This window comes from Leiobunum rupestre, chromosome 3 (genome assembly GCF_980474605.1).
Source record: "Leiobunum rupestre chromosome 3, qqLeiRupe1.1.hap1, whole genome shotgun sequence".
NCBI lineage: Eukaryota > Metazoa > Arthropoda > Arachnida > Opiliones > Sclerosomatidae > Leiobunum > Leiobunum rupestre.
This window is the reverse complement of record NC_143386.1, coordinates 57161901-57181238: the sequence shown is the minus strand read 5'-3', so window position 1 is coordinate 57181238 and position 19338 is coordinate 57161901. Positions and strand designations below refer to the sequence as shown.

Below are 19338 nucleotides of genomic sequence, written 5' to 3'. Positions count from 1 at the left end.
GGATAAAACTTTTGAAGTTAATTATTAATTAGGTGGTGACGTCCTGTAACATAAAACAAGCACACAATCCCCTCGTTGCTATAACCATATTTAAATATTAAATTTAAATTTGAACAAATTTTCAATCATCTTATACGTCCAACTTAATAAACCCAAGAGGAAATTTATCGAAAATGAATTTTTCGAATTACCTGGTTGTGAAAATAAGGTAGCGAAACGCGAACACGCTAATTTAAATTAATTTTTTGATGAACCGAATTTGTCGAGTTTCCTGGTTTTGGAAATAAGACAGCGAAACACGAAAACGTTAGAACAAGTTAGATGGCGCCTGTATCAATTGGCACGAAATTCAAATATGACAATAGTGGGTACGTGGGTTGTGGAGTCCCGAGAATTGGTCCGAAATCTCACATAAAATTAAAATTTCTGAATGAAACCGAAAACTTAGTTCAGAAATGATCATTACTAACTAAAAATATAATATTCAATCAAGTCGCTCTTAATTAAAATAAAACTTATAAGGCAAAAATCGCCAAAAAACCACATAATACTTAGGGCTAAGACCATTTACACCTAGACTGGAATGAAGAGAGGCGGTGTTGTTAGGCTAGTGTCGCGACTACCCCAACGCCACCATCGTCATTTAGCAGCCACTCTCGTCCCCATGAAAATTCGTGCGAAAAAAATCGGTTCGCTTCGCGATGTGGCCGAGACAGAGCGCGAAACGTTCGGCTCATAAAAGAGGGGGTAAAAAAAGGGGTGTTTGGGGGTTAATATTGCGGATTTTCACCACTTGGTGGTGCTTTGTAGCGGACACTCTAAAATCGGAAGTATAGGGTTGGCATTGTAGTCCAGGTGTAAGGCCTATCATCAAGTTCCCATAAGTCAGGGTCTAGGTTAATTTTAATTTACGTAACCCATGCTCTTTCCCACAGATAAAGAATTACCGCTCAAAATGGCGACCATGGCCGAAGATTAGGGCTGTGCGAGTACTCAGCATTTTTTGAGGACTCGACCTCGAATAAGTAATTGGAGAATACTAGTCGATTACCGAGTGCCCAAAAATTTCATAGTCGGGTACCTGATTACTCGAATAAGCTGCTCTCTAAACTCGTTGAGTATTTTTTTTTCTATCCTCGTTGCTTCAAAGTTCAAAGAGGAGTTTTTACAATTTCTTGGGGGGCAATAAACGGTACCTACAAAGTTTTAGAAACTGTGGTTCATATACTCCTTTTAAATTTAATTTAACAATTACTTGAAAAAAACCAGCTCCTAATCAAGTACTCGATAACCCGACTCGTTAAAAACATTACTCAAGGTTTTTTTTTAAGTTACTCGACTCGAATAAGAGAAAGTTTCCCCTTAATCAAGTACTCGATTACTCGATGAAAAACAATTGATACTCGATAACCGACTCGATTGCTCAAAGGGATCCATCACTCACAACAGGGGGAGGCATAGGGGTAACATAAAATCCAGACTTGCAGTGTGCTTCAAAACCAGTTTTTTGTGACCCCTGTGCCTTCCCCTGTTGTGAGTGAGGAATCCCTTTAAAATCACTAATCGCACAGCTCTACCAAAGGTACGGAGTGCTACTACTACACAGCTAAGGTATAATATGTGAAAAGCATATATTTCTAAATATAGCAATATTATAAATGGAATAATTATGGTTATACCATCACCTAGCAGGCTAAAACTATTCGCTCGCTTTGGGACGAAAAGAGTACACCTTTTACCCCAAACTACCAACTTCTTCCATACAATAACAGCCAAACTGAATTTTGAAGTTGCTCACTATTTCCAAAAAATTACTCCATAACCAGTATTAATTTGAAACAACGCGGTACTTCGGCACATATGCATCAAGGCGGAGAAGAAACTAACAATAAAATAAGCGCATTGAACCGCGTGAAAAAGAAAATGGGAGGCAGGACAGAAGAAAACGCGTACAAATGGGAAAACTACGGAATTAAACTAGAATTTTGATTAATTAATAATTATTAATCAAATTATAGAATTAAGCTATAATTTTCTTTGATAACTCTTCAGTACGTGCATTTAAAAACCTTGGGTAACTCTTCAGTACGTGCATTTAAAAACCTTGGGTAACTCTTCAGTACGTGCATTTAAAAACCTTGGGTAACTCTTCAGTACATGCATTTAAAAACCTTGGGTAACTCTATTATTTCGGTCGCCGTTTAGAATCTTCAAAACACGGACCGACAGTGACTGGATGGGATGAAGGTAGTTGAAATGTCGAGTGATTTAATTTTTGACCAAGTGACTCCTAATGTCTACCTGGTGTTCTCTTACACGGTCACCCAGACAATGACTGGTTTCGCCGATATACAGGGTGTTTGAAAAGGTTATGCAAAATATTAAGGAGTTGTAGGGGGGAGTTGTTAAATATACCTGTTTTTTCCCCATTTTCCTTCGATGAGTTAAAAGAGCGCCAGAGAGCTTCAAAGTGTGGCCTACTAGCCCTGGAAGTAGGCTGCAACAACCGCAAAACCAAGCAACAGGGAAATGCGATTTCAGGGGTACGATGAATTTGCGAATGCGTGGGAATTGAGATAAATAACATAACAGAAATGAGCAAATAAGAAATGTGCAATGAATTTACTGAAACAAAGTAGGAAAATGTGTATTTTGTACAAGTTACAATAAATGTTCGAAGTTTCTTCCTTGAACTCTTACACAAAGACGACAGCGTCGAAGGATGGAATCGCGTACATGTTGAGATACTCCCGGTGTGTTCTGTTCGGTAGCGGCTTAGATAATTGCCACCAAATCAATGTCAGAATCTACTGGCGTGGCGTATACCAGATTCTCCATCCATCCCCACAAGAAAAATTCCAGCGGAAGGCCATAAGACTGGACCTCCTCTCCCTATCCATCTGCGTGGAAATCGCTGGTTCAGTTCTTCCCGGACTGCCAAGGCATCTGGTTTTCCTCCCAGATGTCTTGCCTAATCTTCTGGACGAGGTACCACTAGTGACTCTGCGACGAATGTAGTTGCAGCCATTGCCCCCTCGATTAACAGAACGCCTAGAAATGGGCAGGTGTTGAATTTTTGAAACTGGCAAAATAAATTTTAGTTTTATGCCTCTGTTAGCCGAAAGATGGCCCTAGATCTTTCCATTTTGACGTCATCAAGTCAGGCTGACAGCGAAAGATCGGCTGCTATTGCTTAAGGGCATGGGCTTATGCGAGAATATTTAAAATTCCCGCCTTGATCGTCTCGATATAAAGGTTGGAAATCTACTGAGTGTTTCGCGAGCGTGTAAAAAATGTCTTATGTCGCTTTTGGTAGAACCTAGTGATAGAGCTAACCCTTATTAATCGAGTACTAAATACCCCTTTTTAAGCTAAGCTAATTATTCGAGTTCTCGAAACCACTAATTAAGCTAAGCCTAATAGCTGAAAAGCTCGGTAAAATTTTAATGCTCGGCTCGATACTCGAAAAGTGAAATTATTCATACTCGAAGCTTGGCTCGAAACTCAAAAATTAATAAATTAGATACTAATGTTAGGTAGTGTTTGGAATTCCAAATAAAAATTTATAAACTTATTATTTTAAAATCAGATATTGAAATGTTAATTTTGCAAGTATAAAGATTATTTGAATTAGATTTAATGAGTGGATAAACGCGTGGTTAATTTAATTTAATTTAAGTCTACATCATTCGGGAAAAAACTACAATTGGTCTGCTTCTCTTAAACTGGGTGAGTGAGACTGATTGATTAACGATCGCCTTTTTAGTTCCATATCGAGATATATATATATCGAAGTGGGACTATTGCTATGGACGGATTGTCGTTAAGTGTTGTGTGTGTGTTTGTTTGTTTGGTGTGGAAAGCAACGACACGGCAGATGGCGCTGCGAAAATAATTTGCAGTTTTGGCGAAACCGGGATTCGAACTCACAGTCAAAAACTCCGAATATAGAGACATTAAAAAACTTCATCACTCGTTACACCAAACAAAAGGTTCAAGACAAACTACGAGTTCAATCCACACTGACGAACTTCCTTTTGGGTAATAAAAGCAATAGAACCATAGAGAAACAATTATAAATTGAAGTCACTATCGGGAGAAGGTATTATATTATTAAGAACACGCGTACGCTTAAAAAGTTAAAGCATTGAAGACTCTATTTCCCTTCACACACTTACGTACCGCCATTATTAATTATTGGACTCCCATACTCATCCAAAAACTAGGGGCATTCGGGCATATGTAGTTTTATATCTATGAAGGTAAATTTTTATTACGATAATCTTTGCCGTATACCATTCGCAAAACTTAGGTATATTAACTTACAAGTTCACGTAAAGACTACCCGTTTATAGCTCTACCACAAATAGATCGAAATTTAAAATATAGCTTTTTGTCAAATTACCTTGCAAGTTAAGTCAATAAATGACCTCAACAGCTTATGAATTGGTTTGCCCACCCATGTATCCTGAGGGTGGGCGGTGGCCTCTCTTTAACATAGGATGGTAAATAGTATATCTAACTATAGGAAATCACATGGGCTCAACAGTTTTTATATTAGTTTGCCCACCCGGGTCTCCTGATGGTGGGCGGCATCCACCCTTTCACTTAGGGTGGCAATTTATATATCCAACGATAAGAAATCACAAATCCTCAAAAGCTTTGTATTAGTTTGTAAGGGTGTATGGCTTTGCCCATTCGAATACACTGATGTGGAACTAATATTACGGCCTGGGCCGACTTGTTATAACAAGACCCGGAAACCTTTGGCTGGCTTATCTTGAACCTGTTGTTGCACTGTCGCTCTTTCTCGGAGATGATGAACGAAACAGACCATGAGGTTGCTAACACCGAAATTTAAACCAACCATGACGTTGTTAACACCGAAATAGAAACCGACCATGACGTTGTTAACACCGAAAAACGACGATTCCGCCACCAGCTTTGATAAATTCCTCTCTGATTTTAGTTTATGTATAATTTTCCAAAACGTTCTTTAAATATAATCAAAGTCATCAAATATATTCTTTTGACGCATAAATAATGATTATTTAGCTTGTAACTTGGAAACGGAGACGGTCGTATACAGCTTCTCAATTTAACACTAAATCTAGTCTAACCCAGGCCAGTCACTTATTAAGTTATCATTGCGCAGAGGCAATGCCGTAACCAATGAGGTGTAACCGAGGTGCGACTATTGCTAGTTGAAAACTTAACCCAATATCCCGCCGAGACGACGTGCAATACCGTCGGCTATGGCAATTTTTGACAGCCCTAAGGGGCTTCTAAAGCAATACAAAATCAAACATCCCTTACAATATAACTGTGGATACAATACACGGGTTTGACTCTAGTTTTCCACACAGTTGGAGAGGGTATGCCAAATTCAGCGGTGGTCACTTCCAAAAGCGTCTTTCAGATCAAGACATTGGCGATTGGTCATTTAGTTACTCTATTGACATGTAATTTGTTCAAAATGGAATGTCTAATATGAAAGGGTCAAAGTACCGAATTCAAAATAAATCGACCGTTGGAGGGTAAATGAACTATTTGTTGTTGAGTTTTAATTCAAATTTATAAAATTAACTAATGTTTATTTTCACCCCAAATATATTTTCATCGGACATAATAATTGTCTTAAGAAATTCAACAGCGCTTTCTTCCTTTTTCAAGTTCGCGCCATAGATTTTTTCTGTTCTTCATGGAGGAGGTCAAATATTATGTTTGATGTTTTGCTTGAAATTAGCGTCGCCAGCTACTTCCGCATGAATTAAATACAGTCTTTGGCAATACTAAATCTATAATGCTTCAGCTACATGCTTGTACATCGATTACGCGGAGTGAACAGCCTCTCGTTACACCCTTAAAAAGTTAAAGTTTAATTACACTTTCCTCCTGAGAATGATTCCAGCATTATCTTTCTTCAAAGAGGGAGATCTAAGTGTTGTAATTAATTTTCTTTGTGGTAAAGTTACCCTAATGAAGTATAAGGTGATTGATATAATGTTCTTAATTTACATGGTGATTGATAAGATGCAAATGTTGATAAAAAAAATTTGGTTTGGTTATAGTGCGCACACAAAATTTTAATTTAATTCACAAGATATTATTTTTATAAACTGGTGTATTTTCATGTTCTAAGCAGGCGATAAATCAAAAGAGAAAAGCGTCTGTTTAGTAAAGGATGATAAAATTAGCGAATAAGTAGATTAGTCCATTAGAAAAGGGATAATAAAGCTAAACCCTAAACAAATTTGAAGAAATTTAAAAACTTACTAATAGCTCGTATTACCTATAAGTCTTCGAGCAAACAAAAAGACGCGAAACTCGGACCAAATAGATCTTCGAGTGAAAAACTAAATTAAATAAAATAGCCAGAAATTCCAACGGTAGACCGGTTTCGTCCTATTTGGGACTCGTCAGTACCGTGCGGGAAATCTGGCTCGCGAGTTGCAAAGCAACGGAAAGCCGAATAGGGGGAAAGTGGTGGAGATTAGTATATACGCAATGTTAAGTTAAAAGGAACCACCTATGGACTGCATTGTAAAGGATGATAAAATTAGCGAATAAGTAGATTAGTTTAGTATACTTAAATACAGCATTTTATGAGTTTATCGCGTTTGGAAACAAATTTTTAATCACCATGTTATTTAATTTTATACGCGCGCTATAACAACTTCTAAGTAACTATTATCATAAGAATGATTTTTTCAACCAGCCTGTAAAACTAAGAACGTTATATCAATCGTCCTAAACTTAATTCATGCATTAACAACCTAAGTGTAATTTTACCATAAAGAAATATTTATTACAACACTTTCTACTTGAAAATTATACTGGAAACATTCTCAAGAAGTAAAGTATCTTAATAATAAGTGTATTAAAGCTCCTTCTGCGTTGAGCTTGCAAGTTCTCTCCCCACTGGTTTAAGGGGTTTTCCCCCGAGATCTTCGGTTTCCCCTTCCATAAAAACTTGTTGAGGTTAACGGTAATAGTTAGTGTAGGGAGCTGTTGGCTCTAACGCGTGGCATGCAGGGCTTGCCACCACCCTCCTACGCATTGTAACCCGGCCACCTGAATTAAAGGCTTCAAAAGTCGCTTGACGACTTAGGCCTAAGGTGGTGCCTTGGGTATTAGCCTAGCCTAGCTGACGTTTTAGCTGACTAGCTTCAACTTTTTGTGTAGCTTTGCTGCAATACAGTTATAACGTAATTGATTACCGATTTAGCATTGCCAAAGACTGTACCTAATAGACCATTCTATAAAATACTACTTATGTAATTATTAACTTTTGCGTATAGAGAAGCAGAACGTTTGGCCCGATTTTTCATGAACCAGGGAGGCTCAAAAAAGGATTCTCTGGCAAACCTGCCAACCTAATTGTCTGCATAAATACTGGATTTTTTATCAAAATTCTACTCATTTAACGGTTATAGATTTATACAAACCTTTATAAATAGTTAATTAACTATATCTCATTGATTTTATAAATAATTAGGTTATGGACTTACAATTTTTGAAATATACTATCTTCACGTAGGCTACCTTAGCTATATTTTGAAATCCAGTTTATGGGTGACGCGGCAGAAAATCTCATTAAATAGGAATAAAGATAAGTAAAACTTTTAAAAACCGGAGAAGTAAGTTAGACCCCAGGAATGGAAACTGCATTTCCATCTAGTATAATTTGCTTGTTTCTAGCCTCCAAAGGCAAACCTAGGTTGACGGGAATATTTCCGGTTCTATTGATTCGCCTAGCCGTAAGCTCTCTCGTCAACTCGTAGCCCTGACATTTACGATTTTTCTTTCGATTCCTGGGGTCTATATTCTTTGTACTGAAGTAGCGCTATGTTATCTTTGTGAAAGTAAGCCAAAACAATTCGCTCGCTTTGGGACGAAAAGAATACACCTTTTACCCCAAACTATCAACTTCTTCCATACAATAACAGCCAAACTGTATTTTGAAGCTGCTCGCTACTTCCTAAAAATTACTCCAAAACTATCTAATAGTTTTCACCTAGTGTATGGCCTGTTTAGCTAGGAATTTATAGAAAGGTCTATTTGATATCGGTGTAATATTTTCCGAATTGGTTAGCCCCTCTGATTTAAAACAAAACCACAACAAAGAAACTGTTTGTTGCCTTATTTTAGTTTTATTTCAATATTTTAAAATGCGGGAGGGGACAATGAATTATTTTGAAGGAACGTTGACTATTTGAAGAGCTTATTTTCGCCGTGGGAACCCACCGAATTGAGGGAAGGATAATCCACCGCCATCGTAACCTGGAAAATTGTAAGGAGTAAAAATGTATAATAATAAAGGTTTTTTTTATCAAAGTAAGTAAGTTTTACAGTGTGTTTGGGAGGGGCTAAGTCGAAACGACTTGTATGCCTCTGTTTTTATATTAAAGCATTTTGTTGATATTTGTTTTTTAAGGTTTAAAGATAATAAAAAACCAAAATAAAGATTGCAATGGTTACAAAACAAAAACGAAATAAATGAATATTTTTACAACAAAGTTTCCATACAGAGAAAAAATATGTATACAATTTTATTTAATACGCGTGTCTTAGCATATTTTTTAAATGAGTCTACGGAAGATGGGGCGGACGGGTTAATGTTATTATATAGTTTCGCGCCTTTACAGAAGATGGAGTTTAGTAAATTTTATACTATGAAATATTAATTGGAATTAACACGGTGAACATATTTTTTGAGATATTATCTGACCCCCTCCGTTGTTGTTTCCGAGGTGTCGCTTGTGATTTCCGAAGAATCTGTCCTGTCCTTCCCTGCCTTCCGCTCCGGGGACAGGGGCGGCCCTGGGCCGTCCTGGGGTCGGCAGAAAGCGCGGGACATCAAAGCGACGACAATAGCGGATTAAAAGATCGATTTCGTCTTCAGGAGAAAATTGGAAAAATAATTGTTAAACCCGGTGTTTATAGTAAAATTACTTGTGTACACTGATCTCGTAATCAGGGTATGATTGTGTAGCTTATGCTCGGTAAAAATTGAAAAGGGAAACGTGATTTTCGACCCGGAAACTCATCTTGTCTACGTCACTCTCAGCCGAAGTCGGACAAAAAGAATGGGCCGAAATAACTAAAAAATAAATCTATTTCAGCCCATTCTTTTTCTACGACTTCGGCTGAGAGTGACGTAGACAAGATGAGTTCCCGGGTCGAAAATCACGTTTCGCTTTTCAGTTTTCACACAATCGCTTCACGGTTAGTCTAACCGTTAGAGCTTTTTACCTCTCCGAGGGGACTATGTCTCCTAGGAGGGGTTTACAATCACCGTGTCTGTCGGTGGGTGTGTGTGTGTCTGTCTGGGCTGCGAACGCGTACGCATTTTCGGGGCAAAGTGTAATCGCTGCGTACGTAGTTTCTTAGAATTAGGGAAAAGGTTTTTTCAAAATAACCCTCTTTTTGTCATTGGGTGTAGTATAAATATTATTCAAATTGCTTTAATACAGGGCGGGATTCAAACCTGAGACCTCCTGCACGACAAGACTGGTGAGCGTTTTACCACAGAACCACGGACACACGTTTCGCGTCGCTGAAAATTAGAAACTCTTCCGAGGAGAGGTATATTCTGGCTTGCAGGGACTTACCTTTGGGGGGGGGGAATCTCCCCCCCCCCCAAAGCTTTTTAGAGTTGTCAAATCGAGGTGGACTTGGCAAAATTAAAATTATGAAACATGTCAGTTAATTAAAAAACTCCTAAAGCGATAGTAAACGATATTGCAACAAATCATTTAGAATTTCCCAGCAATTTACTTCCCTAAAATCATGTTTGAGATTTCTATGTAGTTGCTTCTCCTTATGTATAACTTACAAGACCTGATTTCTATGCTAGGCAGCTAGTGTGTCGGAACTTTAGTTCAGCCTTGTGGTAAAAGCTTTTTAAATAGTCATTTTTCCTACAGCACCTTATAAAATTGAAAGGCAGATAGACGCGTGATAGAGAATATCGGTTGTTCGTTATTATTTCAGTGTTCATTTTCTACGTTAAATTTGGCAATCTGTATAAAATTTATAAAAATAGTTTTAATTTCTATAGGAGATGTTACAGTTTTTTTTACTTCGGGTAAATTAGGTAAGTCGTGAATATTATAGTGGGATATTCTTTAGGAAAGTGAAAATTTCACAAGCCAATATTCCTCAAGTTGCGTTGGGTAAAGATAACGTGTGATACAGTGTCGGTTGTTCTTACGTTAATATTTCAGTAATAAGTGTTTGAATTGTTTATGTTATATTTGGGTATGAATAATTCCAGGATGAAATGTATCTATTTTTTACTACAGCGGGATACACGACGAGAAAATAGTATGAGGGTTTGATGGGATTTTTAAATTGCTGTAGCATCGTTCAATCTCTGTTTTCTTCTTCGTGTATCTCACTTTATATATAAAGAGAGTACGCAAATGCTTCACTCAATATAACTAGACGCCGAGTCGTTTTCGCCATTGAATTGGGAATAGTACCGCTAGAATGACATAGGCGCGTTCGGTAGTCGTGGTTTCGCGAAACAAATTCTGAAATTTCCAGTCGGCGCACTCCAGTGGCGTAGCGTTGGAGGGGCAAAGGGGGCCATGGTCCCGGGCGGCTTAGATGTAGGGGGCAGCCAGTGGCCTGGAAAATTGAAACGAACGCGGCCGGCCGAGATCGTGAATTAGAAAAATTATAAAAATTATTAAAGGTCTACAATGTGCATGTTGAGATTAACAAATCTGTGTTTCTTGGCAATCGAACAAGAGGTACCAATTAATATTGATCATTTCATTAAAGAGTTCGCATTGCTAAAAACACGCAAAATAAAATTTTAATTTTTAAATGACTTGAATCCTTTTGCAATCAACAGAGCAACAGATTTTTTGCTTAGTTGCGAAAATAAAGGGGGGGGGCCGGCAAATTTAGGGTTTGCCCCGGGTGAAAGAAATACACGCTACGCCACTGGCGCACTCTATCATTATGCGGGTTGCGCCTTCCATAACTTTCATAGTACATTAGTACTATTAATTCAACTGTATAGTATATAGTTCCCGCTGCTAACAGCGGATTGGCAAATTTCACTTACCCCCCCCCCCCCCCCAACGTACTCTCTTCGGTACGCCCCTGCTGGCTTGCCAACTTATTCTTAGTGTATTTTGCCAACGAGTATAGGTGGTTTTTTTTCGCTTGTCCGGGGACAAAAAGTGTAAACTTTTTACCCTAAAACGTTTTATTCGCCTGTTCTCGGGGTAAGATTTACCCTGTCCCGAATTTTTTTCGCTTGTTCCGGAGTATTAGGGTTACACTTTTTACTCCTCCTCGAAAGGAGGTGTAGAGGGAGTAATCTAGTTTTGTCGTCTGCTTAAATTTCGTTTCACGAAAATATGATGGGGAAACTTTTTTAAATAACCTTTAACCTTTAAATACTCCCTTTCTACTCCAACTCGTTTTTTTCGTCAAGACAGAATTGTAGTAAAATGACGTCATATGGCTACACTTTTTAGCTTGCTCAAAAAACCCAGAACAGGCGAAAAAAAACCACCTTATGTTTCATTTTGGTTCTTAGTCTTAAATAGAAGCTCCATGATTTTAGTATCTGACCTTAGCCGTAACATTAACAAGAATGAACACGGTTTTTTTTTCAGTTCACAGAACTGGTTTTTGTTGGTAAGTTTTGTAGAATTTAGCGGTGGCATCGGCATTGAAAACATTGTAAGAATTTACTAGTTCTATTATTTTGGTCGGGTCGGGTCAGATCGGCCCGGGTAAAATTTACCTTTTTTTTTCGGGTCAGGTTGGATCGGGAAAAATATATTTTATTTCTTTTCGGACCGGACCAGACTGGGCCTAAAAATAGTCGGCTTGACAGATTATGTTCAAATTTTCTAATTGCCGTGTAATTTTAATAGTCGCACCTCGGTTACGACATCGCTTCTGCGCAATAATAACTAATTTTTGAACTGGCCTATATTAGAGAAGGTTAAATGTCAAATTGATAAGCTGTATACGACCATCCATTAAATGAACAAAGTACATAATGGTAATAAAGTAACTAAATGGCCGATCGCCACTGTCTGACGGTCTTTCTTGATCTCAAAGACGCCTTTGGAAGTCTCCACCGGTATATTTCGCATACCGTCTCCACCTGTACGAAGAATATTAGCCAAGTTCACACGTACCCTCGGAAACGTTTTGTCTCGTTTCGATCTCGCTGCGGTTCTTAGCATTTGGAACTCGTTTTGTTCACACGTTTGATTTCCAGTGAGTTTTGAAGAAAACTGGGCATGTGTAGTATAGAAATATAATTAGGAGTTCGTCCGCTCACGCTTTTGAGTGAAGTTTCAAAACATTCTAATTAAAAATGAATGCACCCAGAAGACATTTGTTGTATTTTTTAAACAAATAGACAAAAAGTTGCGAGACATTTTCTTCTAAAAAAGGCATACAAATTTTATTAAAGGCTCATGGTTCACAAAAACCAACTCGATGACGTCACGAATCGCTGCCAAAATGGTCAACGAAGCGATCTGAAACGCTGCGACGCGCAACGGTAACTGTTCACAAGACGGAATAGACTCTTAAACCTTGAACCAAGCTTAAACCCGCCTTCCCAATCGACCGCCATTACCTTACAGTCTACGGGATTCGGGAATGGTGATGAAAAAAACAGTTTTGGGGGATGAAATTTCTGCGGTAGAGGGCGGGCTCGTTGGTTGTCTGTACGATAATGGCGGCGCCCAGTAAACGTTTCTAAAAAGATGTTATACAAACGTTGCGGGAGCACTCGCAACGTTGCAGAGGGTATGTGTGAACGCGGCTATTGTCACATCCGTGCTACGACTTCGTTCTCCAACACCCTTAAATTATAAAGTTATTTGATTTTGTACTGGTTAAGAAGCCCCTTGAGGCTGTTAAAAATTGCCATAGCCGACGGTATTGCACGTCGTCTCGGCGGGATATTGGGTTAAGTTTTCAACTAGCAATAGTCGCACCTCAGTTATACCTCATTGGTTACGACATTGCCTCTGCGCAATGATAACTAATTGAGGGACTGGCCTGGGTTAGAGTAGGTATAATGTCAAATGGAAAAGCTGTATACGACCATCTCCGTTTCCAAGTTACAAGCTAAATACAAATTATTTTCATGCCCAATGAATGTATGTGACTACTTTAATAATATTTAAAGTACTTACTAGTAAATTATACATAAACTAAACAACGACACATAATCACCTCAATGGTCCACTCCTTACTAAGCCTTATTCAAAATCTTGACCGCATGGTTCGCAAAACACCCAAGATATAAATATGCCGATACATATAATATAATCTTGATATTTTGAAAAGACTGTTGTTGTTCAAACACGCGTAGTTTGAGATATCTCTTTATCCACGAGTTGAAGCAGAGATTAATTTTCCGAAGCTTGTGGCGCAATCGTCGTATTTCGGTGGTAACAACGTCAAGGTCGGTTTCTATTTCGGTGTTAACAAGGTCTTGGTCGGTTTCTATTTCGGTGTTAACAACGTCATGGTCGGTTTCTATTTCGGTGTTAACAACGTCATGGTCGGTTTCTATTTCGGTGTTAACAACGTCAAGGTCGGTTTCTATTTCGGTGTTAACAAGGTCTTGGTCGGTTTCTATATCGGTGTTAACAAGGTCATGGTCAGTTTCTATTTCGGTGTTAACAAGGTCATGGTCGGTTTCTATTTCAATGTGTCATGGTCGGAAAATCTTAGCGAAGGCCCTGAAAATAGTCGTCAATTATCGAGTACCAAAAATTTTCATAGTCGGGTACCCGACTAATGTTGTGTAACAGACCAAAAATAACTCACAATGTAAGTATTGTTTTTCAAAAACCTAGACTTAAATTAAATTAAAATTAACCATTGGTTTATCCACTCAATGAATCTAACTCAAATACTCTTTATACTTATTAAGTTTTTAAAATTCAAAACCCTAATCCAAAAATCGGAAGTTTTTCATAATGGTTGTAAAAACAAATTCATAATATTAGGGGGGGGAGGACAAACACAGGTGTTGTATAATTAAATTTTTATTCAATAATTTATTTAAATATTAAATTTTTATTCAATAATTTATTTAAATATTAAATTTTTATTCAATAATTTATTTAAATATTAAATTTTTATTCAATAATTTATTTAAATATTAAATTTTTATTCAATAATTTATTTAAATATTAAATTTTTATTCAATAATTTATTTAAATATTAAATTTTTATTCAATAATTTATTTAAATATTAAATTTTTATTCAATAATTTATTTAAATATTAAATAATTTAAAAATTATTAAACTATTTAAATAATTTTAAAATAATTAAACTATTTTCATAATTTTAAAATAATTAAACTATTTCAATAATTTTAAAATAATTAAACTATTTCAATAATTTAAAAATAATTAAACTATTTAAATAATTAAACTATATAAATAATTAAACTATTTAAATAATTAAACTATTTAAATAAATAAACTATTTAAATAAATAAACTATTTAAATAATTAAACTATTTAAATAATTAAACTATTTAAATAATTAAACTATATAAATAATTAGGAGTAAAAACGCGAACAAGTAAAGAGACCAATAAGTTGGGGAAAAATATGCGGTACTTCGGCCGATAGGCCTTCAAGGCGAAAAACTTTATTACGACTAACCGAAAATTTGAAAATGTTTTTTAATAAATAATAAATAAATAATTAAACTATTTAAATAATTAAGCTATATAAATAATTAAACTATTTAAATAATTAAACTATTTAAATAATTAAACTATTTAAATAATTAAACTATTTAAATAATTAAACTATTTAAATAAATAAACTATTTCGAATCGAATTGACGCATGCGAGTGAAATTTAGTGAAACTGAAAGCTACGACGAAAATTAAATTCGTCGCGAAAGTCTCGAAAATTCGTCCAGTGGGAACTCGGCTTTAATCAGACAGTGCATACTCGCGAAAATGTCCTGGCGGTGCTACTGAGAGCTTGCTATCGTCAAGGATAATACATTTGTTCTTGCTATCGTTAAGGTCAAAATTAACCGAAATGAGGGAAGGATAATCCCTTGCCATTGTAACCTGGGAAATTATAATACTATATATAAATATATTAATACTATGAAATAATAATTGGAATTAACGTGGTTAAAATTTGATTTTGCGATATTATTTGACCTCCTCCATAAAGAAATTAAAATTAATGAATCTACGGCGCGGACTTGAAAAAGGAAGGAAGCGCTATTGAATTTCTTGAGACAATATACTGTCAGATGAAAATACATTTTGGGGTGAAAATAAACATAAGTTAATTTTATAAAATTAAACAGTCCATTTTTAATAAATTAAATAATGTCAATAGAGTAACTAAATGACCAATCGCCACTGTCTTGGTATGAAAGACGCTTTTGGAAGTGACCACCGCTAAATTTGGCATACCCTCTCCAACTGTGTGGAAAAATAGAGTCAAACCCGTGTATTGTTTTTCTATAATCCATAATTATATTGTAAGGGATATTTGATTTTGTATTGGTTATGAAGCCCCTTGGGGCTGTCAAAAATTGCCATAGCCGACGGTATTGCACGTCGTCTCGGCGGGATATTGGTTAAAGTTTTCAACTAGCAATAGTCGCACCTCAGTTATACCTCATTGGTTACGACATTGCCTCTGCGCAATGATAACTGATGAAGTGACTGGCCTGGGTTACACTAGATTTAGTGTCAAATTGAAAAGATGTATACGACCGTGTTAGTTTGCAATTTATTAGTACGATAAACATTATATAAACGTAAACTAAACGTATTTTACTACTTTAATACTATTTAAAGTACTTCTTGAAAAAATATACATCACTGGAAGAGCGAAACGTAATCTCTTCAATGGTCATATACTTCCTCCCGTGACGGTCTGCCAGATAATCTATGAGAAGTGGCACCGAAAATTTCATAAATGTAGCCCAAATTCCAGGCCAACCAAAAACCGCAAATTTCAAACTTGCACAAAATATAGCCGAAATAGTAAAGTGGCCCAATTTATTTTGGAAAACAGCCCAAATATAACATAATATAATGAGTATTATTTTGGTTTATAAATGCAAAATGGTTGTTTATTTTAAAAATACGTTCAACGAACGTTACAAAATAATGTTTACACTAGTGTTTCTTAATTGTCTATTCATTATCCACAAATTTTCCGATTTATTTAAAAAACATTGGTCAAAAGAATATCATTTTAACTTATTTAATTATGTTTTTTACGCAACCAAGCATTTATTTGAATAAAAGTGGTATTTATTTAAATAATTGTTTGTTTTATTTAAATAATAGGCTTATTCACCTTCGATTATTTAAACATTTTACAATTTTTATTCAACTATTGGTTATTTAAATAAATATTATTTAAATATAGCCAAGCTTATTTTATTCATGGATAAAAATTAATCGACTGCCGACCTCTAGTTTACACGCTTAACCAAAAGTGATGCTAATCATAAATTGAACTATTAAATTCTAATATATTTGGTGGTGGCATAAAATCTGAAATTTTTATTCCAAGTCTTACCAGCAGGGCCGTCTTAAGGCATGGGCTAAATGGGCTACAGCCCAGGGCCCCCAGCCAGTTTTAGGGCCCCGGAAAGGCCTGTCATACAGTCTCTACTCTAGGGATAACGGTTTAGTTGGTTAAATATTATTTATGCTAATTTAATATTACGTATTTTTCAGTTACGTATAAAGTAATTTGACTTATCGCCACATCGCGTATCCTAAGGTACCAACAATTTCTAAAACCTAACAGAGAGTCACTTTCAGTAACAATCTTATTTTCAGTAGGCATATTTTCTACTTTGAAATTAAAAGTTTTAGTTTGGTTATTGTGTAGTTGAATTTAGACAACGGACATACAAAGGCTGACCGCTGGGGATCAAAAAGGTCTTAAGAAATAATTTAGCCCAGGGCCCCAAAAGGTCTTAAGACGGGCCTGCTTACCAGTCGAAACGCTGCCTACGTTAACGTAGGCAGCGGTCGAAACCTAACATACAATATACTTTGATTACTTTCTAAAAGTTCAAAGCCCATGAAATTCCTCAATTTATCCTTATCGATAATCACTTGTGAAAACACGCGCTTACCGTAGGCGTTTGATAGAGCATAGGATTAATAAAGTAGCTTCTATTATTAATCCAAGGCGCATCTTTGTTGGGTCCCGTCTCCGTCAGTTCAGAACCGTAGAAGGTAGCAATTCAAAAAGAAAAAAAGTGTCTTGGTTTCAGCTGATTTCTATTAAGTAATAACTTTATATTAGTGTCTCCCAAATGTCCCAATGCCCCCCTCCGTAGTCTTTCAGCTATTAACTATATAAACAGCCTAAGAACGCGACTTTTTTTGCAATTGGGCTAGGTAGGGCTACAGCACCGTGGCCCGTCTTTTTAGTAGGATTGGTGTGTATTAGTCTCACCATCGAGAAATAACCCTCAGAAGGAGTTGTATGGCAAGCGTACTAATGTTGGCCCGTTTTTGTCTAGCTAATCGAACAGCGCGCCATCTAGCGCTCTTCTCTGGAGTTGTAAATTCACCACATAAATATGGCAGCGAGCGTCCAAAAGAGTAAGCGAGGTTTCATTGATAAATGGTAAATACATTTTAATGATTTTTTAGCTAGAACTATTATAAAACAATGTGAGCATACATACTTATTTATTAAGTAAGATGGTTAAAAATTAAATGTAACTTCATGATAAGTTTTTAAAGTTTAAGTTAAATAAATAGTTTTTAACTTTTAAGCCTTTGCTGAAGTTATTTATAATTTGCAGATATTTTTGAAACCCAATTTCAAAGAATAATTATTGAATCTATTGAGAAGATAAATGACATTTCAAGCAGACCTTCAGATACTAAAACTAACGAAGTTATAAGTTTAAAAACATCCGCAGGATTTTTTGCTGTATATAGTAATGTCAAATTAACCCGACGTCGGTAGGCAGCCATATTGTCCTAAATTTTCATTTCCGCTAAATATCGGAAGGAAGCGCTGCGTTAGTTGCGCGTGACAGCTCTAAGGGAAATTCTCTATACGAACTTTTGCTTGCCTTACTAGTCCTTCTGGGGGTTATTTGCCATGGTCTCACGTACAGTGTAGCCGATGCCGATGCCGATGCCGCCGTGTCGCGCATATCTCTTCAACGGTTAGGGCTAGAAGAGTCAATGATATCTCGTTCGAATGTACATACATCGCCATTGATAGCCTTTCATAAAGTTTTCAAATCGGAGCCCTAGAAGTTGGGCATTTGCCCAATTTACTATTATGGTGGTGGTTTCGCTTTATGTGGTAGATATTTTATTTAAATTAAGTCCGATAACGTTAAAAAAAATAATGGATAGGTAAGGATTCAGCGGACCTACAACTTCGGTTATATCAGTAAATATTAAATTTAAGTATAGTTTTCAGGGTAATTTAAGGTTTTTTGGGCAGCGTATACGGACCCCCGCAATTTCCAACATTGTAAATCCGCGTTTTTATAGAGGTCTACGCGCCCGTTTCGCTCTATAGTGAGTTGCAGGCTAAGAAAGACAAAATATATAGTACAATCGGCGCAAGGATGCCTCAGATCGTTTCCGGTCATTCCACCGCGCGAAATTTGAATTTGGCCATTTTACGGTCAAATTCGAATTTGCTCTTTTTGTCGTCTTTTAGCGCCATCTAGAGACCGAAATTATAATCTTTATTTTTTAATTTCATAATTGTGGTGGTGAGCAAATTTAAAAGATAAGGCATTCCTATCATTCTTAAATTTAAAATAGTATGTATAATTATTTAATTTTGTAAATTTATTTCTACGTCTTACCAGTTAAATCGGCAGTTTCTTTTAAAATAGTTACCACGCTTTCTTGGGGGTAACGTTGTCTTAATGAGCTATAGACGTTTAAAATTATATTTTTCTCTTTACTTGTTAACAATAAACCTTTATCATGCTTTTTATAGTAACCTCTTGGGCTATTTAAAATATTTGGAGCTTCAATTATCGAACCTTCTTTAGCTGCATTCAGTAATTAAACTCATGACAACATGAAATTAAAAAATAAATTCAAATTTCGGTTCCTAGATGGCGCGAAAAAACGGTGAAACTCACGAAATTTGAAATTGACCGTAAAGTGGTCAAATTTAAATTACGCGCGGTCGACTGGCCGGAAATGGTCTGAGGTATCCTTGCGCCGACTGTACTATATATTTTGTCTTTCTTAGCCTGCAACTGACTATAGCGTTTTTCAAGGCCGTTCAGAGTGCGCCGCGCTTTTAACGTATGACCGGAAGGAACAATTAAG

General features: G+C 36.3%; 3 non-coding genes across 3 annotated transcripts; 1 reads left to right on the top strand and 2 right to left on the bottom strand.

The window, feature by feature from the left end:
* The first annotated feature begins 5143 nt into the window (after positions 1-5143).
* On the top strand, positions 5144-5283 carry LOC149953043 (U4 spliceosomal RNA). Its single transcript, XR_016480163.1, has one exon. It is a non-coding gene; the product is annotated as a U4 spliceosomal RNA (small nuclear RNA).
* Positions 5284-12892: 7609 nt separating this feature from the next.
* LOC149953042 (U4 spliceosomal RNA) lies at positions 12893-13031 on the bottom strand. The gene has a single exon (XR_016480116.1). It is a non-coding gene; the product is annotated as a U4 spliceosomal RNA (small nuclear RNA).
* Positions 13032-15558: 2527 nt separating this feature from the next.
* Positions 15559-15697, bottom strand: LOC149953041 (U4 spliceosomal RNA). The gene has a single exon (XR_016480162.1). It is a non-coding gene; the product is annotated as a U4 spliceosomal RNA (small nuclear RNA).
* Positions 15698-19338: the final 3641 nt, after the last annotated feature.